The 25,442-nt window shown below is 45.1% G+C and overlaps 1 long non-coding RNA gene across 1 annotated transcript in view; it reads left to right on the forward strand.

Annotated features, from left to right (window-relative positions):
• Positions 1–8,040: 8,040 nt before the first annotated feature.
• Positions 8,041–25,442, forward strand: part of LOC139277029 (uncharacterized) — a 147,773-nt gene continuing 130,371 nt past the window's right edge. Inside the window, exon 1 of the long non-coding RNA XR_011596018.1 lies at positions 8,041–8,321. This is a non-coding gene — a long non-coding RNA (uncharacterized lncRNA). The remainder of the gene's footprint in view (positions 8,322–25,442) is intronic.

A 25,442-nucleotide genomic window follows, 5' to 3' on the forward strand; every position in this document is an offset into this window, starting at 1 on the left:
GGGCTAATCGAGTAGCACCATGCTGGCGCTGCGGAGGAAGCCATGGGGCTCACCGGTGCAGGTTTGCGGAGTATACGTGCAATACCTGCCACACGAAGGGCCACCTTCAGCGTATGTGCAAAAGAGACACGACTCACCGTGTGGCTGAGGAGATGGTAGATGATCCACCATCCAGCGAGGAGCAGGCAGAAGAAGATGAAGCGTTTGGACTGTGTACTTGTACCGACGATTCGGCCCCAGTGGTTTTGGAAGTCAAGATTAACAGAGTCCCAGTGAATATGGGAGTGGACACTGGATCGGGTCAGTCGCTGATGAGTCAGGAAGCTTTTGATAAACTGTGGATCAACCCAGCTGCACGACCCAAGCTGGTCCCGGTCACGGCGAAGTTGCGCACCTACACCAAGGAACTGATACCTGTTCTTGGCAGAGCGGATATGCAGGTATCTCACGGTGACGAGACGCACGGTTTACCTTTGTGGATCATTGCAGGCGATGGGCTGACGCTACTCGGCAGGAGGTAGATGGGGAAGGTCCGTGGGAGCTGGGAAGACTTCATTCCTCCACAGACCACTGTCTCCCGTGTTTCCAAAGAGCAGCGCCGACTGAGCTGGAGGAGAAAGAAGGGCTTCGACGCGCTGCTCCAGCAGGCACTGTCGGCCCGCGGGCAGAGGCTGGCTCCGGAGGATGCGACGGTGCGGGGGCTGGTGCGTTGTGGCTCCCGGGTGCGGTCGAAGTGTGGTGGGTCCCGAGAGAGAGTCGAGAGTGAACTGGTAGGCAGCAGCAGGCTAGAGTTCAGCAGGGAAACCTACCTCGCAAAAGGGTCCGGAGAAGGAAAGCTGTTCATCGGCGGTCTAAATCTCGACACAGACGAGCAGGCCCTGGAAGAAGTGCTCTCCAGGTACGGGCAGATCTCCGAAGTGCAAGTAATCAAGGACACCCAAGCGTCCTGCGGTTTCGGCTTCAGCAAAAGTGTTCTTCTCAAACTCGCTCAGCAGTGTAGTCAAGCCACTCACATCCTCAAATGGTTCAGTAATTGCAGGAAGCTCCTGCTCAACAAAATGAGCATTTAACCTACGCCTTTTCTGTACCATTTCTTCAGGCACGCTACATCTCTTTTGGCTTGGAACCTCCTTTTCTGTAATCGGCTCAACTGTTGGCGGAGTTGTTTCAATGTAAAGGGGCACAGTGAGCTCAAGATGGTGGCGAGCCTCGTGGCAGCAGAAGTCTGCAGAGAAAGGCAAGCAGAGCAACTAAAATGGCGGCGCCCAGTGGAAGCCTCATGGGAACAACAAGATGGCGTCTTAAAAGGAGAATGTACCCGGGAGTCTTAAAAGGGCCTTACACTGTTGGCGGTCCCCACAAAGAGACTTTTGTAAGGCAAGAGCAAGTCTAAATGAGTAATGTGATTTGTATGATGACATGAGTTAATATTTTGATGCTGAAATGATTACTGTATTTAAAATGATGGGTGATTTACAAAAAGTGTTAATACCACGAGGTGCAAGTAAAAGGGTTAATGGATCTGTGACTAGCATGAGTAATGGATCTGTGACTAACAGGACTAATGCGATTGCCGATTTTATGTGATTCATGCAATGGTTCAGCGATGGCAGATGAGCCGCAAACGCGACTACTTTCTGAGAACAGAGGCAACGCACTAGTTGCGATACCCTGTCTCAGAGCAGCCCATTACCTCAGGCAAAAAGGGGCTGTATGCTGCCACCGTACCTCACCCAGTGGAGCTGGGATTAAATAACTGTTCAATGTACCTGCAACCTTTTGTTATAATTCTTCAATGCATCTATCTATATGTACCATACAAATGCACTGTCTATGTATACCTGCTTTCTGTTGGAGGTTATGCTCGTGTACTTCATCACCCATGTAAGGACTGCAAATACCACATGCTTGCACTGGATCGCAAGCATAATCTGTACAGGGAGTAGAAGAGGGAAATAGATGGTCATGGACTCACACTCACAAATCAACCAGGACGAACAAGGCCGAGGTTACCGGCAATGGCTTTTGGAACTGGGGGTGGAGTGAGATGTTATGTATTGCCCAGGTATATTAAATGTATGGTTACAATGGGGCGCCACAGAGGGCGCTGTGGTGGGAGACCTGGAAGTACCTGCAAGACAGAGTATAAAAGGCTACCCACCACACCTGAGAGTCACTCTGGAGTTACACAATACAGGTCACAGCAGTTACTACAACACCAGAATGTGTGGAGTCAGTGATTTGAGTGCTACATACAACACAGATTCAATAGTAACTTTCAAAGGGGAATTGAATAAATACTTGAAAGGAAAAAAATTACAGTGCTTTGGGGAAGAGGAGGGGAGTGGGTCTAATTGGATCGCTCTTACAAGGAGCCGGAACAGGCACGATAAGTTGAATGGCCTTCTTCTGTGCTGTATCAATCTATGATCTATTATCAAACTGCCTTATATATTCTTAAGAAGTGCCTTTGCATTTATTTTCAGATGTCTTTGATTATTCTCAAATCCGCAATGATCATAGTGCATCATGACTAGACACTTTCTCTCCCACCTCCTCCCCACCGCAACCCCACCCCCCCCCCCCCCCGCACCCCCACCGCATCCCCACCCCCTGCAGCGATGTCAGGGAAAAAATTCTGTCAAATTCCTCTCCAACTCCCTCAGGTGTCGAAACCAATCCAGGAGCTCACATTGACCACGTGTACATAAATCACAAGCATACTGAAAATTCATCCGTTCCTCTCTGCTATTGGTATAACATCTTTCGAAATAAATCTGTGATTAGTTCCGTAACCTGAGTAGTGATTGGTAGCAAAGCTTATTGTTTGTAAAGACTTGTTTGGCCATCGCCTGAATAAAGTAATTTAACACTTTTAAAATCAGCCCATGGAGAGTGTTGTAATTTTTGTGCTCTTAGACTATGTATACACAATATTATCATTGACAATTACACAATGTTGCTATGGAATCATTTGATGCATGGTGTGTTAAGTTTCATCAGTTGCCTAATTCACAATTGTTTCAACAGATTTATTGAGCCCGACCCTCTTTCCGAAATGGCGTTCCCACAAATGCTGATAAAACTGGCCTAAGTGCAGCCGATTGGCCTTGCTGCTGTTTTCACTGAGGGGCAGAGTTTGCAATACAATCCATTCCAGGATTCAGTGACTCTTCTGGTGGAGCAGAGCTAAAGTCCCAGAAAATTATGGCATTGCTGTAACCGTGGCTTTATTCACCACCGCCATCATTTTCAGGGACTTCAGCTGTGACAGTAATAATCCCAATAACTTGGTGGCTCGACCCAGCAAATTCTAGTTAACTTGTATTTTCTCTTTCAGATCCTGACTGACTTCAATGGCAAGGGAAATTGGGCAAGATGTACAATGGGCGATCGATCTGCCACTCCCGGCTGGTGCCCTTCCCGAAGTTGAATTTTACCTTCAATGTGAATTTCAGCATTTGTAATGTTTCTTTTGAGCACAGGATTAAAAATGTATGCTGCCTTGCTGGCAGCCATTTTATCATCTAACCTCTATGAACCCACCATAGCTTTGGAGAGGACATTTTGCAAAGAATTCCCTCTGCCGTTACATCATGAATTGAGTGTGCTGACCATCCTCCTCAATCCTACTTCAAAATAATACTTGACCCAAGTGTCTGCTTCGAGATTGACTTCAAACAGGAGGCTGCAAGTAATGTGTTCCTAACACAGATGAGGCTGCAGACAGGGAGGTTAAAGTAACAGTGACCTCAGTCTTTAGTAAGACACTCCATAGTGAGGAACAGGCCTTAGGGGCTGGCTTATATACAGTGCTCCCAAGGGATGCTAGGATCCCTTGGGACTTCAGGGGATGAGCTCCCTGGTGGCGGAACATGGGAGTGCATGCTTTACAGATACACAACAGCAAGCATCTGAAAACTTTTTTCACACAAAGAGTAGTAAAAATCTGGAAATTTCTCACCCTAAAAGAGTGTTTTTTCTGAGACAATGCGAGCATTCAAGACTGGGATCGATTGATTTATGTTTGCTAAGGGGATCAAGGGATGTGGAGCTAAGCCAGGAATATGGAGTTGAGGTGCCGATCAGCCCTGATCTCATTGAATGGAGGAGCAGGCCCGAGGGGCTGAATGGCCCGTTCCTGTTCCTAATGTTGCTATGTTCTTAAAACACAACACAAAGGGTGATTGAGAGTGTACAGATATCATCCTTTTATAACATCTAAGATTGTTTGTTAATTCAATGGTGAATGCTGACATGAAAAAAAAACTGGATGTTGGAAATCTGAAATAAAGACTGAAAATGCTGGAAATGCATGGCAGATTTGTCTGCATTCGGAAAAAAATTCTGTAAAATCCCTTCACCGTACTGGGGGATAAAAAGGTTCATGCATTCCATTTATAAGACTGACCAAAACAAAGAGAGAAACTCTTAATGAGCCACCTCCCACCCACATCTCCCTTCCACACACACACACACACACTCCCGCATCTCCTTCCCACACACACACACACACACACACACACACACACACTCCCGCATCTCCTTCCCACACACACACACACACACACACACACACACTCCCGCATCTCCTTCCCACACACACACACACACACACACACACTCCCGCATCTCCTTCACACACACACACACACACACTCCCGCATCTCCTTCCCACACACACACACACACACTCCCGCATCCCCCTCAGACACACACACAAACACTCACACACACTCCCGCATCTCCTTCCCACACACTCACACACACTCACACACACACACACTCACACACACATACACACACACACACACTCCCGCATCCCCCTCAGACACACACACACACACACACACACACTCCCGCATCCCCCTCAGACACACACACACACACACACACACACACACACTCCCGCATCCCCCTCAGACACACACACACACACTCCCGCATCCCCCTCAGACACACACACACAAACACTCACACACACACACACTCACTCACACACACACACACACACTCACACACACACACACACTTACACACACACACACACACTCCCGCATCCCCCTCCCACACACACACACACCCGCATCCCCCTCCCACACACACACTCCCATACACATACACACACACACTCACACACACACATACACACAAACACTCCCGCATCTCCTTCCCACACACACACACACACACACACACACACACTCCCGCATCCCCCTCAGACACACATACACACTCCCGCATCCCCCTCAAACACACACACACACACACACTCCCGCATCCCCCTCAGACACACACACACACACACACACACACACACACACTCACACACACACACACACTCCCGCATCCCCCTCCCACACACACACACACACACTCCCGCATCCCCCTCCCACACACACACATACACACACACTCACACACACACACATACACACACACCCCCACATCCCCCTGCCACACACACACTCCCATACACACATACACTCACACACACGCACACTCCCGCATCCTCCTCCCACACACACACTCCCATACACACACACACACACTCCCACACACACTCACAAACACACACTCACACACACACTCCTGCATCTCCCTCCCACACACACTCTCCCATACACACACACACACACACCACTGCCCTTTATGACAATCTCAGTTTCGATTCGGATTAGGAAGCATGGGTGTGTCTAAATAATAATAGAAGTCTATTTGAGATTTGCCTTCAGAGCCTTGCAGCATTGGCACGCTCTCGCAAGACCAAACGCACCTTTCAGTGAGTCTCCGAATGAATCAGTGGCCACACTTGTCTGATTATATTTTTAATATTGTGATTTAATGCTGACTGACAGAGCCTTTGAACAAATATTTTGTATCGGTCTTCACGGTAGAAGACACTGAAAGCTTCCCAATAAGAATAGATAATCAAGGTGCTACAGATAATCAAGGAGGGGGGAACTTAAAACAATCACTATCTTTAGAGAAAAAGTATTAGGCAAACAAATGGGATTAAAGGTGGACAAGTCCCCTAGCCTTGATGGAATGCATCCTAGGGTCTTAAAAGAAGTTGGTTGTAATCTACCAAAATTCCCTGGATTCTGGAAAGCTCTCAGGAGATTGGAAAACCGTACATGTAAGGAGGGAGACAGAAAGCAGGAAGCTATAGACCAGTTAGCCTAACATCTGTCATTGGGAAAATGCTGGAGTCCATTGTTAGGGAAGTAGTAGCAGGAAATTTAGAAAATCATAATACAATCAAGCAGAGTCAGCATGGCTTTATGAAAGGGAAATTGTGTTTGACAAATTTGCTACAGTTCTTTCAGGATATAATGAACAGGGTGGATAAAGGGGAACCAGTGGATGTGGTGTATTTGGATTTCCAGAAGGCATTCGATAAGGTGCCACAAAAAACGTTACTGCACAAGATAAGAGCTCACGGGGTTGGGGGTAATATATTAGCATGGATTGAGGATTGGCTAACTAACAGAAAACAGAGAGCCGGGATAAATGGGTTATTTTCAGGTTGGCAAACTGTAACAAGTGGGGTGCCACAGGGATTAATTTTGGGGCCTCAATTATTTACAATCTATATTCATTGGATGAAGGGATTGAGTGTACTGTAGCCAAATTTGCTGATGATACAAAGATAGGTGGGAAAGCAAGTTGTGAGAAGGACACAAATAATCTACAAAGGGATATAGACAGGCTAAGTGAGTGGGCAAAAATTTGGCAGATGGAGTATAATATGGGAAAATGTGAGGTTATCCACTTTGGCAGAAATAATAGAAAAGCTAATTATAATTCAAATGGAGAAAAATTGCAAAGTGTTGCAGTACCTGCAGAGGGACCTGGGGGGTTCTTGTGCATCAAACACAAAAAGTTAGTATGCAGGTACAGCAAGTAATCAGGAAGGCAAATTGAATGTTGGTCTTTATTGCAAGGGGGATAGAGTATAAAAGCAGAGAAGTCCTACTACAACTGCATAGGGTATTGGTAAGGCCACAGTTTTGGTCTCCATATTTAAGGAGGGGTATACTTGCATTGAAGGCTGTTCAGAGAAAGTTCACTAAGTTGATTCCTGAGATGAAGGTTATCTTATGAGCAAGTTGGGCCTATACTCATTGGAGTTTAGAAGAATGAGAGGTGATTTTATTGAAATGTATAAGATTCTGAGAGGGCTGAACAAGATAGCTGCAAAGAGGATGTTTCCCCTCGTGGAGGAATCTAGAACTGGGGGGCATAGTTTCACAATAAGGGGTCACAATTTAAAATGGAGATGTGGAAGAATTTCTTCTCTCAGAGGGTTGTGAATCTTTGGAATTCTTTACCCCAGAGAGCTGTTGAGGCTGGGTCATTGAATATATTTAAGGTAGAGATAGACAGATTTTTGAATGATAGGGGAGTTAAGGGTTATGGAAAACGGGCAGGAAAGTGGAGTTGAGGCCAAGATCAGATCAGCCATGATCTTATTGAATAGTGGAACAGGCTCAAGGGGCCAAATAGCCTACCCCTGCTCCTATTTCTTATGTTCTTATGTTCATATGACAGTGTTAACCGGTGTGACGTTAAGTTCATAAAAAAATCTAAGAACATAGTTGAGTCTGTCAGTTCCATAACAGGACAAACAAACTGCTGCTGCAAAATGTTCATATTCTACCCTCATGGTTGGGATTGTATTGCTAAAAGGGAAACAAAGATGTTTTTGTAAGGTTGTGATGATTGTAGACTGCATGGGAACAATGAGAGATTTAATAGAAAAAAACTAAAATATAAATCAAAATATAACTCTGTGTACTGTGATGCATGCACAGTTCCTGAGCTCTGGTTTTAAATATGCAACATTGGATAATAAGCTGGGACTAGTGTCCGCTGATAGTGAACCCTGCAGGTTTGTTGAGCTAATGAATCTACAGTTCATTGGTAGTTGCTCAAGAGGGTATCTTATTGAGCCAATCATTTGTTGCTGAACAAACAGTGTTGGTCATTTCCTGCTGGAATGCTGATTTTTTTTTTGTCTCTGATTTGGACATTGGCTCTGAGAGATATATCAATGACATCATTATAACAGAGTGAAATAGGCTGGATTTTAGAGGGGTTTGCGACCGCGTTTTTGTTGCATTTTGATCCTCTGCGAAAACCCGGTCGCAAAGCTCGGAGGGGATCCTCGGCTCCTTGCGGCGGTGATGGGACGTACCACCGGGGAGAGCTGCGCTGGACGTGTAACGACGCGGATTGTGTTACCGTGTGGGTTTCGGCATTCTCCCGACCCATACGCCACGCCCAGAATACCGACAGGTCAAACCTTGCCAGCAGCAGTAAGTTAGAAAACCTGTAAACAAGTTAAGTTAAAGTTTTAATTTTTAATTTTTTTTGCAGCGATTGGTTAGTTAAGGTTCTTGGTAATGTTTCGCAGTGCAAACGGCCACGCACTAAAGTTGGCGAAACTCGCGTTTTGAGCCGCGAATAATTCTGGCGCAGATTCTAAAGGCTGAAAGTTCTGCCTAAAAGCGGTAGCACAGCGAAAACGGTAATTTTCACGTATCATTATCGTTTTCGCCCAAAAACCCCAAAACCCAAAAGTCAAGCCCGAAGTGTCTGATGGAAACGGTTTGCTTTTTGAAAGAAATGTCTGAAAATCACACTGGCTTCTTTAACAGCCCATCTACGCCGGTAGGATGTTTGGCACTTAGACGCAAACATATTTGCACCTTTATTTTGTAGTTGCTGAGGGATGAGCTCAGCTGTAACAAAATGACCCAAGTTGAGTTATTTTGGTTCCAGTCAGTGAGTCCTGAAACTGACAAGTTAACTTGACCGACTTGGAGAAGTGATTTCATTTTTCTTTTTCTTTTAAATCATTTCCTGTCGCTGTGAAGAATAAGCAGTGAGCATTTTCTCAGTCTGCTGAAACATTTTACTACACTTTGAGGATGGTAAGACTAAGAATGAGTTTTATGTTGGCACTACCAAAATGGGCACATACTCCATCACGAGCAACGGAGTCCTATTAAACTGCAGGGATGCAAAGACGGGTCTTCTTTAGACATACCAGAAAGGTCTTTGTTTAGAATAGTTTTGTCGGGCTTCATTGCTCTTGTGATGGAGGAAAGCATTGCAAAATAGGACCTGTTTTAGTTGTGTAGTATGTATGGAAAGTGTATCCCTTCCCTATTTTTGTAATGGGCTCATTAATATGGAGATGAGTATGTGTGCGTACATCCCACCTATTACTATAGATGGAAATCTAGATAAACACATGAAGGAGAAAGGAATGGAAAGGTATGCTGATAGGGTTAGATGAAGAGGGGTGAGAGGAGGATCTATGGAGCATGAATCAGTTGGGCTATAGGCCATTTTCTGTGTTGTACATTCAATGTCAAAATGTGCTTCAATATTCCTTTGCAGTATAATTGGGGGAAGGTAGCATGGCTTAGATCATCTGATCTCATGAGTAAGTGAGTATTACAGGCTTTACATTTGAAACCTGGAAAAACCCTCACTACAGACTCATTCCAGTCTGACATAACTGTGTAACATGAGTCGGGTACTTCCCTTCCTGCTGCTGTTGTGGTCTTGAATCTCATTCTTAGCCTAACTGAAGCATCACATTGACTGGAAATGTTGTGAACAGTCATCATCCAAACCAAGCCCTTTTCCATTTCATCTTTGCCAGTGGGTATCTCTTGCTCATTGAAAAAAAGGAAAAAGAAATGCTTGCATTTATATCGCGCCTTTCATGACCACCAGACGTCTCAAAGCGCTTTATAGCCAATGAAGTACTTTTAGAGTGTAGTCACTGTTGTAATGTGGGAAATGCGTCAGCCAATTTGCGCACAGCAAGCTCCCACAAACAGCAGTGTGATAATGGACCAGATAATCTGTTTTTGTTATGTTGATTGAGAGATAACTATTGGCCAGGACACCGGGGATAACTCCCCTGCTCTTCTTTGAAATAGTGCCATGGGATCTCTTACGAACACCTGAAAGAGCAGACGAGGCCTCAGTTTAAAGTCTCATCTGAAAGTCGTTAAATTAAGATTGTATCCAGAAATTGTACTCCAAATTTCTGTCCATTTTGGTGTGGTTTCAGGGTAATTGGGGACTGTTTGCAGAAACCACTTCCAAGAGTTTTTGTCAGAAGTGATGGCGATGTTATATATACCAAACGATATTTGTATTCAAATTGGAAGGGAATGATGCCACTTTGTCATCTGATATACTTGTCATCATTAATACGTTAGCAATACTGGACATCTGGAATGTCAATATTGTTGCATGGTTGGGGGGGACTTAAAACATTTTAAATTGCTGCCCAGTGCAATTGATTGCAAGAAATTGAAAATAATTACTTTTCCTTTCAGTCTGCTTGCTGGCCATACTCATCATCGTAGGTGGTCCCTTGTATCGAGGATGACTTGCTTCCACACCAAAAAGGGATGAGTTCACAGGTGCTTCAATGAAGGACCTGATATGCCAGGTCCCGAACTACATGTTGAAGGGTGGAAGATGCCTGTGCGTGAATTTTTTTAACATGTGGTGGCCGTTGCACACCAGCCACCACACGGGCTTGACACAGCTATGTTTTGGTCCAGTGGCAAGGATTAACCAAGACGATTGGAGACCAGCTCTGCTGCACGGATCGAGTGCGCACACATATTGCAGTGTGGGCTGGCCCGTGCTGCCTCTGGGCCCTCGCCTCTTGTGGGCCCCGAACTCACGCCTCTCCTGGGCCCCGAAGAAGTCGGTCCACAATCACTCGTCGCTCCTGCGCCCCAACCTCGCCTCTCCTGCTGTACCTGCCCACGCTCCAATCAGCATACAGCGGTTTGGGGTTCAGGAGTTTGAATAAGACTGTTTCAGATTCCTCCACCCCCTTTGTAAATAAACAGGGCCGGGGGAGGGGGTGGGCTGGGGCAGGGGCGCATGTTAAAAAACGAACTGATTTGAGAATCATGGTTGTGTTTTTATCCGATCCATTCGTGGGTGACTGGGAGAGTCCTGTCATTTGGCCATACTGCACTGTCACAAACGATCATCTGTTTGACTCCAAAATAGTCCAGATGTGTTTCCCGAGCAGGCTGTTTCTAACTGGTAAGACCACAGCTGGAGTACTGCGTACAATTTTGGTCTCCTTATTTAAGGAGGGATATACGTGCATTGGTGGCAGTTCAGAGAAGGTTCACTAGGTTGATTCCTGAGATTAAGGAGTTGTCTTATGAAGAAAGGTTGAGCAGGTTGGGCCTATACTCATTGGAGTTTAGGAGAATGAGAGGTGATCTTATTGAAACATATAGGGGCCGAAATTGATGGCCATACCGCCTACTACCGCCGACATTCCTCTGGTCGAACCGCCTAGTGCCACTTTCGACATGGCCTGGAGCGGGTGGGAGGGGAGAGCTGCCGGGAAGCGCCCGCTGACATCAGCAGACGGCCGAGTCGCGCAACTGAGCTCCCGCCCACCAAATGCGATATTCATGTGGGCGGGACTCGGCAGCAGAACGGGGGTGGACCGCTAGCTGGAGGCTGGTCTGTCCCTGACGATAAGTAAAAAGATGATGAAAAAAAGGTTAGTGAACTTTTTGTAATTTATTTCTTTACAGCGACTTACCTGGATGGGGTCCCCTGAAGGTCTTCAGATGGTTTTTTTTGTTGATGCTTTTTCTTTCCAGCTCTTTGGCCCTCTGTGGGCCCGACTCCATCCTTAGCGGCCCTTCGGCTGCCGCCCAGATTGGCGGCGTAAGTTGCTCATTTGCCCACCCGCCGACCTTCGAGGGACCTTCGTCATGAATATCCCACCCAAAGAACCGCCAGGGACCTCGGCGGGCATCGCCGGTCCTTTGGGCAGCACTTAGGTGGGTGGAGACCTTCATCAATTTTGGGCCCATAGGATTCTGAGGGGGCTTGACAGGGTAGATGCAGAGAGGATGTTCCCTTCTTGGGGGAACCTAGAACTAGGGGGAATTCGGAATAAGGGGTCGTCAATTTAAACCGGAGATGAGGAGGAATTTGTTCTCTCAGAGGGTTGTGAATCTTTGGAATTCTCTATGCCAGAGAGCTGTGGAGGCTGGGTCATTGAATATATTTAAGGTGGAGACAGACAGATTTTTGAACTATAGGGGAGTCAAGGGTTATGGGGAACAGGCAGGAAAGTGGAGTTGAAGCCACTATCAGATCAGCCATGATCTTATTGAATGGTGGAGCAGATTCGAGGTGCCAAATGGCCTACTCCTGTTCCTATTTCTTATGTTCTTTTATTCTGTCGATGGGACAGGACATACCCAGGGATGGTGATTGAGGAGTCTAGGACATTGGCTGAAAGGTATCATTCTGTGAGTATGATTATAGTCTCCTGTTGCTTCACTATCTGTGGGCAGCTCTCCCAATTTTGGCACAAGCCCCCAGATGTTAGTGAGGAGGACTTTGCAGGGTCGACTGGGCTAGGTGTGACGTTATGTCCGAAGCCGGTGCCGAGTTAGATGCTGGGTGGTCCATCCGGTTTTATTCTTATTATTGTTTCTTGTAGTGGTTTGTTACAACTGAATGGCTTGCTAGGCCATTTCAGAGGGCAGATAAGAGCCAATCACGTTGTTGTCTGGAGTCACATATAGACCAGTCCAGGTAAGGATGGCAGATTTTCTTCTCTGAAGAACATTAATGAACCAGATGAGTTTTTACGGCAATTGGTAGTTTTATGGGACTCAATTTTCCCTAGTATTTGCTGTTTTTTTTGGAGTAGGCTGCTTTTTCTGGTCTAACTTAAAAATCCCCAGTTTCCCCAATCAATTTGCACCAGCGTAATTGACTTAGTTATGTTTTTTTAGGTATTTTTTTTTCTCAAAAGGGTGCATTACCAGCCACCTACGCCAATTCTGGCCACTTAGGCAACTTTGTCCAGCTAATAGTTACTCCAGTTCTACTTAGGCCAGTGTATGTGGCCACTCGAGAAAACCCTTGCGGACAGTTAAAGAAATCGGCGCTGGTAAGGAAATCGGCGCAGGTAAGTGCAGCAGATACCCGGACAGCAGCAGCAGGAAAGGTAAGAGAGAGGGGGAGAGAGAGATGGGAGAGGAAGAGAGAGGTGGGGGGAGGGAGAAGGGGTGGGGGGAAGCCTTTGACTGGGAGGGAGGAGACTACTCGGCCTTGGCTAGGGGCAGGAGAACACATCTGCAAGCCCTTCGGCTAGGACTAGGGGCGGGGTAGTAGACCGGGAGGCTGAAGGCAGGGCAGGTAGGTGGGGGTGTTGTTCATTTTGGCCCGGGATAGGTGAGGGCTGGCCCGCTGCCATCCCAGGCCGAAAGCCATCAGGTGCCCAAGGTTAATCAGAGGTTCTGTGGTCGAGTAAAGCCATGCAAGAAGCAAGCAATAAGTTTCAATGGTCAGTTTTATGTTTAACAAAGAAGTTTTGTTATTTTAATAAGAATAGTACTAGAAATATACTGCTTCAACTGAATATTATTCCTTTACCTAGTTAATATTAAATAAACCTGTCTTGTAGTTGCTAGCCGAACCTACGTTCTGATAGTATTTATTCCTCCCCTTACAAAAGTCTAGGCGATTACATGATTTATTCCAGTAAGCCGGAATACAGCGACGAGGGTTATCTGGATTTTGGACAGTTGAAAGGCACTCTATTGTTAGTAGGGAGCAGCAGGCTCAGAAGAGTGGCTAATGATGCAAACCCAAGGAATATATCTGCTGTAATAAAAACAAAATGGAACACCTACCCACCAGCATATTAATTGACCTGAGAAACTTCCCTCGTATTTGTAAATAAGGAGCTTATGCAACTCCATTGCACAGAATGGTATATATTGGACTAAGTAGCACTGTGTTGGGCAGGTGTTAAGCTGGAGCCAACAGCACAGTATACCATCGCTAGGCTACAACAGCTCTCTACTGGGATTATCACATCATATGTACTCTATTACAAAGTAAATTCTTCCATGTAAATCAAGGGAATCACATTTATTGCATTGTTTTAACCATATTTACAGTTTGTGCATAATTCATATATATGCAAGTCTGGGCAACAATTATTCAACACAGCTAAGACTTACATGCATCCAAGTTAGATGCCAACAGCAACATTGGTACCAGGGGTTTGTGTAAGAAAATGAACACAGTACGAGGACACTGGAAACAGTGGTTATCTATTACTTTCCAACTATATACAATCAAATTCAACTGCAGTGTGCAATAAAATGAGTAAATAGACAGTTTCGTAAGACCTATTGCATTGTTACCCATGTTTTGGTGCTTTCTGTTGAAGGATTCGTTCTCTAGATTTTGCTCCAAACTCAGCCACATCCGTTCTGAACTGCCAAGAGTCGATGTAACCAAGATAAAATTCAAAATGCACTTCAATTTATAAGTTAACGAAGATTAGAATTTCCCATTTTTGACTTTCCCTTCCAATACAATTGTAAAATACTTTTCAATCTAGTGTTGCAGCAAACATTCACTGAAGTAATAAACTCCAGCACCCCAAAAAAAACAGAAGCAAAATCCACCTCAACTCCCAGAGAACAGCTAATTATTCCTATTACTGAATCAGGTCATGTGATCACTAAAACCCCCTAAATTTGGAAGTTATTAAATTAAACTGTTTAATCAACAAATCTATTGTCACACTATAATCTGTAGTTAATTCCAAAAAGTAATTTTAAACAGAAGGCAGCGGGCTGGTGCGTGCGGGGTCCTTTCGGCCTGGGAAGGCAGCAGGCTTCAGTCTCCAGCCCAGCCTCAGCCCTTTTTCAGTTTCTAACCTCAGCCCTTCTGAGCATCCCTCATTACACTAGCAACATCAGTTTTTGGCACAGGCCTTAAGCTCCATCCACAAAGCTTAAAGCCAATCTGCGCTGCTCCAAATTCAAAATTAATTCGGGTGAAACTTGGATTTTTTTTGCCGCATTTGGGCCTCTAAAAAATCGTACGTACCTCTTCAACTGCGCCAAAAATCACCCATGTGGATAATTGAGCCCATGGTCACCATTCATGACACTAGCTTTTTATTAGATTTATTTAATTAATTGAATTTAAATTCCCCAGCTGCCATGGTGGGATTTGAACTTGCCTCTCTGGATCATTAGTCCATGCATAGAATTACATAGGATTACCTAGGATGTACAGCACAGAAACAGGCCATTCATCCCAACCAGTCCATGCCAGTGTTTATGCTCCATTCAAGCCTCCTACCATCTGTCCTCATCTAACCCTATCAGCATAACCCTCTATTCCCTTCTCCCTCATATGCTTATCTAACCGCTCCTTTAAATGCATCTATACTATTCGCTTCACTCCTTGTGGTAGCAAGTTCCACATTCTCGATACTCTGTAGATAAAGAAGTGTCTTCTGAATTCCTTATTTGATTTCTTGGTGACTATCTTATATTGATGGCCTCTAATTATGATCTTCCACACAAGTGGAAACACTCTCTCAGTATCTACTCTATCAAAACCTTTCATGATTTTAAAGACCTCTATTAGGTAACCCCTCAGCCTTCTCTTTTCAAGAGAAAAGAGATCCAGCCTGTTCATCCTTTTCTGATAGGTATAACCTTGCAGTTCTGGTATCATCCTTGTAAATCTTCTCTGCACCCTCTCCAGTGTCTCCATATCCTTTTTGTAATATGGCGATCTGAATTGCACACAGTACTCCAAATGTGGTCTGACCAAGGTTCGATATAAGTTCAGCATAACGTCCCTACTTGTCAATTCTATACCTCTAGAAATAAAGCTCAGTGCTTGTTTTTTTTATGACTTTGTTAACCTGTGTCGATATTTTTCGTGATTGTTGTATTTGTACTCCCAGATCCCTTTGCTCCGCTACCCCATTTAGATTCTTATTTTCCAAGTAATATATGACCTTCCCATTTATCTTAGCAAAATATAATGCCTCACATTTATCTGTGATGAATTTCAGTTGGCAATAATATACCCATTTTACAATTTTATTAATGCCCTCCTGTAATTTGTTGCAGTTCTCCTCTATATTTCCCCATTCCCCCCACCACCCCCAAGTTGGTGTCATCCACAAATTCAGAAATTGTGTTTTTGATTCCAAAGTCTAAATCGTTAATATATATTGTGAACAACAGTGGTCCCAGCACTGATCCTTGTGGAACACCACTACCCACCTTCTGCCATTGTGAATAGCTATCCTTTATCCCTACTCTCTGCTTTCTGTTTTGAAGCCAGTTAGCTATCCATTCTGCTACTTATCCCCTGACTCCACGTTCTCTGACCTTTTTCAGCAGTCTATTATGGGGTACCTTATTGAAGGTCTTTTGGAAATCTAGATAAATACTTCTACTGCATTACCATTGTCTACTCTCTGTTATCTCTTCAAAAAATTCAATTAAGTTGGTCAAGCAAGACTTTCCTTTTTGAAATCCATTATTTATTATTATATTTTTTGTTTCAAGATGTTTTTCTATTCTCTCCTTTAGTAGGGATTCCATTATTTGTCCTACCATTAATGTTAAGCTGACTCGTCTATAATTCCCGAGACATGTTCTATCCCCCTTCTTAAACATATGTATTACGTTAGCTACCCACCAGTCCTCTGGCACTACACCTTTTCCTAAAGAATTACTAAATATGTGTAGTAAAGCCTCTGCTATTTCTTCCCTAGATTCTTTTACCATGCGCGGATATAATCCATCCGGACAAAGGGTTTTTATCCTTTTGAGTTTCATTACTTTATTTAGTATATCTCCTAGTTTTATTTTAAATCCAGTTAACTCATTACTCATCTCATCATTCAATGACATCTTCATCTGTTCTATCTCTTTGGTAAATACTGAAGCAAAGTAATTATTTAACATCTCTGCCATCTCTCAATTACTGCCTGTGGGATTATCCTCTCCATCCCTAGTGGCCCTATTCTCATCCCAACCTTCCTTTTTTATTTATGTGCCTGTAAAATATTGGACTATTTTGTTTTATGTTCCTTGATAATTTAATTTCATAGTTCTTCTTTGCCTTCCTAATTGTTTTCGACTTCTCTCCTAATCCCTTCATATTCTCCCTTATTACGTTCTCCCCTGCTGTTCATGTACTTAATGAATGTCCCTTTCCTTAGCCTCATTTTTTCCCTTATGACTTTATTCATCCACGGTGTCTAATTAGTGTTTAGCTTGTTCTTGTTTATTAGTGGAATGTATTTTTCCTGGTCTCTGTTGAACAGTTTTGAGCAATGCTTTCCATTGCTGTTCTACATCGTTTTTTGCCAATATTGTTGTCCATTTTATTTTCACGTTCTATTCTCAGCCCCTCAAAATAAGCTTTTCTCCAATTTATTACCCTGATTTTCATCATACTTATGTCCTTCTCAATTATTATCTTAAAGTGTTTATATTATGGTCACTATTGCCTAGGTGTTCCTCAACTTTTACTTCTCTTATCTGCTCTGGTTCATTCCCCCATTACTAGATTCAAAAGTGAATCCTCCCTTATTACATATTGAGTTCAAAATGAGTCATGTACACATTGTAGGAACTCTATTTCCTTATCCCCTTAACCTACCCCTTCAGTCCAATTAATATTTGTGTAGTTGAAATCCCCCATGATTATTATTCTATTTTTTTACTCATTTCCCTAATTTGGTTGCATATTTCATCTACAACCTCCCTTCCATTATTCGGTGATCTGTAGACTACCCCTATTAGTGTGATTAATCCTTTATTATCTTTTATATGTTCCCTTAAAAAAAGGGTGGGGCTAACAAATCTAGAGTCCCCTTGATGTCAAAGGACATACAGGGTAAGATAAACAAAAAAAGGGATGCTTATGACAGATACCGGGAACTCAACACTACAGAAACTCCAGAGGCGCATAAGAAGTGCAGGGGTGCAATTAAAAAAAATATCAGGAACGCAAAGAGGGAGCATGAAAGAATGTTGGCAAGTAAAATCAGGGAAAACCCAAAGAAGTTTTATAAATACGTTAAGAGCAAGAGGATAACTAGAGAAAGAATGGGGCCTATTAGAGATCATAAAGGAAATCTGTAGAGGCGGAAGACATGGGTATGATTATTACTGAATACTTTGCATCCATTTTCACAAAAGAAAGGGGCGATGCAGACTTTGCAATGAGGGAGGAGGTGTGTGAAATATTAGACAAGATAAATATAGTGAGAGAGAAAGTATTAAGGGGTTTAGCAACTTTGAAATTTGATAAATCCCCAGGCCCGGATGAAATGTATCCCAGGTTGTTAAGAGAAGCCAAAGAAGAAATAGCAGAAGCTCTAACCATCATTTTCCAATCCTCTCTGGCTACAGGTGTGGTGCCAGGGGACCGCTAATGTTGTACCTTTGTTTTAAAAGGAAGCAAGGGATAGACTGAGTAATTATAGGCCAGTCAGCCTAACTTTGGTGGTGGGAAAATTATTGGAAAAAATTCTGAGGAACAGGATAAATCTTTATTTGGAAAGACATGGATTAATCAAGGACAGTCAGCATGAATTTGTCTGATTAACTTAATTGAATTTTTTGAAGAGGTAACTGTTCTGTCCTTAGATCTAACAATGACTCCATGAGGCAGTGTGTTGTACTTGAACTGTATGACCTTAGTCCTTTATTAGTTAACTCCAGGGTGAGGATCACACCTGGTGGTCTGCCTTTTATACTAGGCCAGGCACACCTGTACAGGTAACCTACAAGTCTCCCACTGCTGTGCCCTCTGGTGATACACCTTGATATGGTACCAGCAGTGGCCATATAAGATACATGACATCACTCCCCCCTGAACCCTCAGTGCAAATCGCCTCTGCATTAACTATGCTCTGGGCTTAACTCTATATGGGTTCTGTCAGGTGGACCTGTGACGGGCCGGCTCAGCCTTGGGTGGGTAGTTGGTGCAGCAGCGTTCTGGTAGTTGCTGTTTGTGTATGTGTGTCCCTGACCACTCCATTCTCCCCCCCTCCCACGTTGGTGTGGCTCCTGGCATTCATCTACGTTCAAGTTCAGGTTGGTTGGTTTTGCATTTTTTTTGTGTGTGATTCCATGGTGCGACAAGAGTGTTAGATGCTTTGTCGATGCAGTGACCGGTGCATAAGGACAAGCTAGTTCCGGACCTGTTGGATGGTGTCCTTGCAGTCTGGTGGCGGTTCAGTGCCCGGTGCTGGCAGTGGGAAGCCGGTTGGTTCGTGTAGCCTGCTCTCGGGGCTGTTGCCGTGGTTCCTAGCGTCAGGCAGGTTCACAGGTGTCTGTGACCCCCCCGTCCTTTCTTTACGCCCAGGGTCCCAGCTGCTCCCTGAGGAGCTGTCGTCTAGCAGTGCACAGGGAACCGCTGACTCGCTGGCCTGAATGTCACTTGGTTTGAGATCCTGGCTGGTGCTTGTTTCCTCTGTGGAAACAGTGGCGGGTGACCCGACATCTAGGGGTATGGCCTTAGTGCAGTTTGTTCCTTCAGGCTCGTGGCAGTTGGTGCCATCGATTGCCTGAGAGATGGAGCCGACTCAGGGCATGGTATCACCACCGGTGCCTTTGCCCTGCTGAGGTCGCTTGCTTCACAGCTCGTGTGTGTTGGCTGCTTGTGGCCACACTTCGTGGTGCATGACTCTGGTCCCCGGGACGCAGGCTACAGCATTGGCTGCACCCGATGGGTGTCTGCCCGCTGCATTGGCTGCGTGCGGTGGGAATCCTGCATCGCACAGCTTTTCCTTGCTTACGATGAACAGTCTAGTGGATCACTATCGCGGAACTTTTCCTCGCTGGTTGCATATGCATAGTTCAAATCATCAATTACACATTGTACATAATCACGTGACTTTTCCTCGCTGGTTGCATGTACACAATTCCGATTATCAGTTACACATTTTACATGGTCAGTTATACACTTTACATAGTCTGTTACACTTTTAGTCTCTAATTTACAATTTTTGTTACATTGCTTAATTGTGTGCAACAGTCCCTTTAATTGTAATGGGCTGCCGGCCTTCTTTAAGAGAGCCTTGCTTGCTTTACCCCAATCTGCTTCTCTGTTTGGTGCCACGTGTTGCTCCATCAGCGCTGCACCTCGTGGTCTGGCCGCAGCCATCTTTGTCTTCAACGCATCGCCTCATGGTGCGGGCACCACCTTTTCTTCGTCCACGATCTCGACTGCAGTGATCCTCTTCTCCCCGGGTTCTGCCTCCGCAGTTGGGAAGTCGCTGCTGGATACAATTTTCTCCCTTCTGAGTCCTGCCACTGGAGTCTGGAAGGTGCGTTTGGGTTGTCTCTGCTGGATCATCTCCACGCAGTTGTGCTGAGCGGTCTGTGTCTCGGGTGCCATGCTGGTCAGATCACTGATGCTGGGTCCACCCTCAGGTGAGGGTTTGCTTTGCCTGAGCACAGAGAGCTTTGATCGCTGGAGGAGTGAAATCTTCTCACTTCCACTGGATCTTCTCCATCCACCTTCTGCCGAGCAGCGTTGGTCCATCACCTGCAATCCACAGAGGTAACTTGTGCACCGCGCCATCATGGAGAACCTTTACATTCACACTACCAATAACTGGGGTCATTTCATTGGTGTAGGTGCGCAGTTTTGCCTGAACCGGGGCCAACTCGGGTCATTCAGCCAGATTGTCCCATAGCCTCTCAAAGGTTCCTTGATTCATCACTGACTGGCTCACCCCTGTGTCCACTTCCATGAAGACTGGACTTCCCTCTATTTCGACTTCCATCTTCAGCGGGGAGCACTCGTTGGTGCAGGTAAATACGCTATGTACTTCCTGTGGGATTGGGCAGCCTCTCTGTCTAACAATTCATAATCCACGCTGGATTCATGGCCATCTGCGGACTCCTCATCGACACAGTGAGTACTATTTCTCTTACACATTCGCTGGAGGTGGTCCTTTGTGCCGCAGCCTTTGCAAACATAGTCTTTAAAACGGCACTGGTGAGCCCTGTGATTCCCTCCGCAACGCCAGCATGGTACTACTCGATTAGCCCCCCTCGGCGGACTCTGAGTTAATGGACTCGGGGGCCTGTTCCCTCTTCCCTGAGAGGATTTGCACTCTACAGTTCAGCTCCTGAACGGCGCCACTCTGTGCACAGTCCCTGCCGGGTTTGAGTCCTGGGGGCGAGACATCTGCCTAGAGCCACAGGTCGAGGTCATGAATGACTGGCTCATAGAGATGGCCTTCTGCAGTGTGACTGTGGTATCCGCCGACAGTAGCTTATGAAGAAGGCCCTCATGGCCAATTCTCATGACAAAAATGTCCCGCAGCGCTTCGTTGAGGTGGTTGCCGAACTCGCACGGTGTCGCCAGCCTCCTGAGATCTGCGGTGTATTTCGCGACTTCCTGGCCTTCGGGCGTCAGTGTGTATAGAACCGGTGTCTGGCTGTGAGGACGCTCTCCTTGGGCTTGAGTTGCTCCTGGATCAGGGTTACGAGCTCCTTGTACGACTTGGTCATTGTCTTCGCTGGTGCCAGCAAGTCCTTGACGAGGCCATAGACGTTGGGTCCACAACTGGTTAGCAGGATAGCATGGCGCTTATCAGCCAGTGAAGCCGGGTTGTCTCCTGCCAGATCATTTGTTGTGAAAAAGTGTTCTAGCCTCTCCACAAAGGCGTCCCAATCATCACCATCGGCGAACTGCTGCAACATACCAAGGGTAGCCATTTCTGTGTGAAAGATCCCATCCTCATCGCCAGTTATTGCGTCCTTAGATGATCTAACAATGACTCCAAGAGGCAGTGTGTTGCACTTGAACTGTAGTGACCATAGTCCTTTAATAGTTAACTCCAGAATGAGGATCACACCTGGTGGCCTGCCTTTTATACTAGGCCAGGCACACCTGTACAGGTAACCTACAAGTCTCCCACTGCTGTGCCCTCTGATGGCACACCTTGATATAGTACCAACAGTGGCCATGTAAGATACATGACAGTAATCAGGAGGGTCGATGAGGGCAGTGCGTATGATGTAGTGTATATGGATTTTAGCAAAGCTTTTGATAAGGTCCCACATGGCAGACTGGTCACGAAAGTACTAGCCCATGGGATCCAAGTGGCAAGTTGGATCCAAAATTGGCTCGGAGACAGGAAGCAAAGGGTAATGGTTGATTGGTGTTTTTGTGACTGGAAGGCTGTATCCAGTGGAGTTCTGCAGGGCACAGTGCTGGGTCCCTTGCTTTTTATGGTATATATTAATGACTTGGACTTAAATGTTGTGGGTCTGATTAAGAAGTTTGCGGATGATAATAAAATAGTCTGTGTGGTTGATAATGAAGAAGAAAGCTTTGGATTGCAGGAAAATATCAATGGTCAGGTGAGCAGAACAGTGACAAATGGAATTTAATCCCAATAAGTGTGAGGTAATGAACTTTGGGAGGGCTAACAAGCAAAGGAAATACACATTAAATGGTACGACACTGAAAAGTGTAGAGGAACAAAGGGACCTTGGAGTGCAGGTCCACAAATCCCTGAAGACAGCAGACCAGTTTAAGAAGGTATATGGAATACTTGCCTTTATAAGTCAAGGCATGGAATACAAGAGCAAGGAGATTATGCTTGAACTGTTTAAAACAGTGGTTAGGCCGCAGCTGGAGTACTGTTTGCAGTTCTGGTCACCACATTACAGGAAATATGTGATTTCACTGGAAAAGATTCAAAGGAGATTTACAAGAATATTGCCTGGACTGGGGAATTTTGGCTATGAGGAAAGATTGGAGATGCTGGGTCTGTTTTCTTTGGAACAGTGTAGGCGAAGGGGAGACCTGATTGAGGTGTATAAAATTATGAAGGGTCTGGATAGAGTGGATAGGAAGGATCTGTTTCCCTTGGCAGAGGGGTTAACAACCAGGGATATAGATTTAAAATAACTGGGGGGTGGTTTAGAGGAGATATGAGGGGACATTTCTTCACACAGAGGGTGGTGGGAGTCTGGACCTCACTGTCTGAAATAATGGTAGAGGTAGAAACCCTCACCACATTTAAAAGATACTGGATGTGCACTTAAAGCGCCGTAACCCACAGGGCTATGGACCAAGAGCTGGGTAGTGTGATTAGGCTGGATAGTGCTTGGTTAGCCAGCGCAGACACGATGGGCTGAAATGGCCTCCTTCCGTGCTTTAAATTTCTAAGATTCTATGATTCTATCTCGATTCATATAGATTCTATTTCTGTCTTGCTGATAGCTGTGCCACTTTTTCTACTGCCATTATGTTATCCCTAATTCGTACAGGTATTCCTTTTCTCCTCTCTATCTTTTCGAAATATGTTATACACTGCAATGTTTAATTCCCACTCCTGATTTTTCTGTAGCCATGTCTCAGTAAACCCGACTATGTCTAGTTCCTCATAACACATGATTGTTTCCAGTTCCCTTATTTTATTATGGACACTGTGTGCATTGCTGTACAAACAGATTAACTCATTTTCAATAGCAGTTCCTCTCAATTTATTTGAAACCATCTTTTTAAACTCTTGTTCTACAACTCTAATTATTTCCTGGCCATCAATGTCTTCCTTTACTTTACTTTTTCCTATGCTCTTTTTTCCTGTTATGTTTATATTTAAGCTGGTTTCATTTCTTGTCGATCCCTCCCCTAGTTTTATTAGTTTAAAACCATGGCCACCTCCCTATTTACCCTTTCTGCTAGGACACGGGTCCATCCTGGTTCAGGGGGAGTCTGTCCCATTGGTAAAGCTCCTTTCTGTCTCAGTACTGGTGCCAGTGTCCTATGAAAAAGAAACCCTCCTTCCCACACCAGGCCTTTAACCACATGTTAATTCTCCTGATCTGACTGTTTCTATGCCAATTTGCACACAGCTCGGGCAATAATCCAGAGATTATTACCCTTGAGTCCCTTCTTTTTAATTTAGCTCCTAACTCTTGATACTCCTCAGCGGGACCTCCTCCCTGTTCTTGCCTAAGTCGTTTGTTCCGACATGGACCACGACAACTGGATTTACCTCCTCCCTTTCCAATTTCCTCTCCAGCCACCGTAAGATATCCCTTACCCTGGCATCGGGTAGGCAGCACACTTTTCGGTATTCTCGTTCTTGGCTGCGAAGGGTGCTATCTAACCCCTAATTATAGCATTCCCTGTCACTACTTCATTTCTATTCAGCTGTTCCTGCACCCCCCCACCCCCCCCCCCCCGCACCCCCTCCTTGCACCTTGGACAGCCTTCTGAGCCACGGTGCCTTGCTCTGCATTGTGACTGTTCTCCTCACAGTCATTCTCCTCGTCCTCACAAGTAATGGGTACATGGTACCTGTTGGATAGGACCAGCGTCTGCGGGACCTCCTACTCAATCTCTCCTAAGTCCCCGCTCCCTGGCTGCCGAACAGCCATGCCCTCCCTTTCCTGAACCTGGGCTTTCCTTTGGTGTGTGACTGTAATCTGGAAAAAAGTATCCAGAAATTCCTCCCCCTCCCTTATGTTTCAGAATGTCTCTAACTCACTCCAGCTCAATGACTCTGAGTCGGAGTGACTGAAGTCAGAGACGTTTCCTGCAGATGTGAGAATCCAGGACAGTCTCGCTGCCCACAAACTCGCACATACTACAGGCCCGACACATAGCCAGCCCTGCCATCTCTAAACTTTATTTATTTGCTTATTTAATTTGTTAAAGTTTTTAATCAAATGATTATTTATAGTTATATTAATTATTTAGTTTATGTAGTTAAGTTAATATTTAATAATGGAATAGATATAGTTCCACAACTCTTAGTTTAAAGAAAGAAAAGAAAGAAATAACTTGCATTTATATAGTGTCTTTCACTACCTCAGGACGTCCCAAAGTGCTTTATAGCAAATGATGTACTTTTAAAGTGTAGTCACTTTTGTAATGTGGGAAATGCGGCAGCCAATCTGCGCACAGCAAACTCCCACAAACAGCAATGTGATGATGGCCAGATAATCTGTTTTTAGTAATGTTGGTTCAAATGATAAACATCGGCCAGGACACCAGGGAGAACTCCTCTGCTCTTCTTCGAATAGTTCCGTGGGATCTTAAGTGTCATGTATTCAACCAGCATTGTAACCCATGTATAAACTGACCTAAGTTGTACACTGTGAGAACACTGACCACTAGGTGGGAGACAGTCCTAACCTGGACCTTCAGGTATAAAAGGGGAAGCTCCGCCCACCTTCATCAGTTGAGTGCTAAGGAATAAAGGACAGGTCACAGACTGACCTTCTCTCAAGCATGGGCCTCGTGTGCATTTATACAGTGTAGTAAGGACGTATCAATGGCGACAAGAAACTGGGATTTAAACCACGCGAGCATGGCCACTAGCAGAACAGACGAGAGGTACTGTGTTAAGGAATGGTTGGGACAGAGAGTCAACATTGTTAAAGCAGCACACAGTTCTCCAGGCAGACAAGGGCAGTCAGGCATGCCCCAACATGAAGTCGAACCCAGAGGGGGAGTTCGACAGAGACAATGGCAAGCTGAACAGCAATTCACGCCATTGCAAGGGACAATGCGGCCAGTAATGGGGC

Source organism: Pristiophorus japonicus, chromosome 12 (genome assembly GCF_044704955.1).
Source record: "Pristiophorus japonicus isolate sPriJap1 chromosome 12, sPriJap1.hap1, whole genome shotgun sequence".
Classification (NCBI taxonomy): Eukaryota; Metazoa; Chordata; class Chondrichthyes; family Pristiophoridae; genus Pristiophorus; species Pristiophorus japonicus.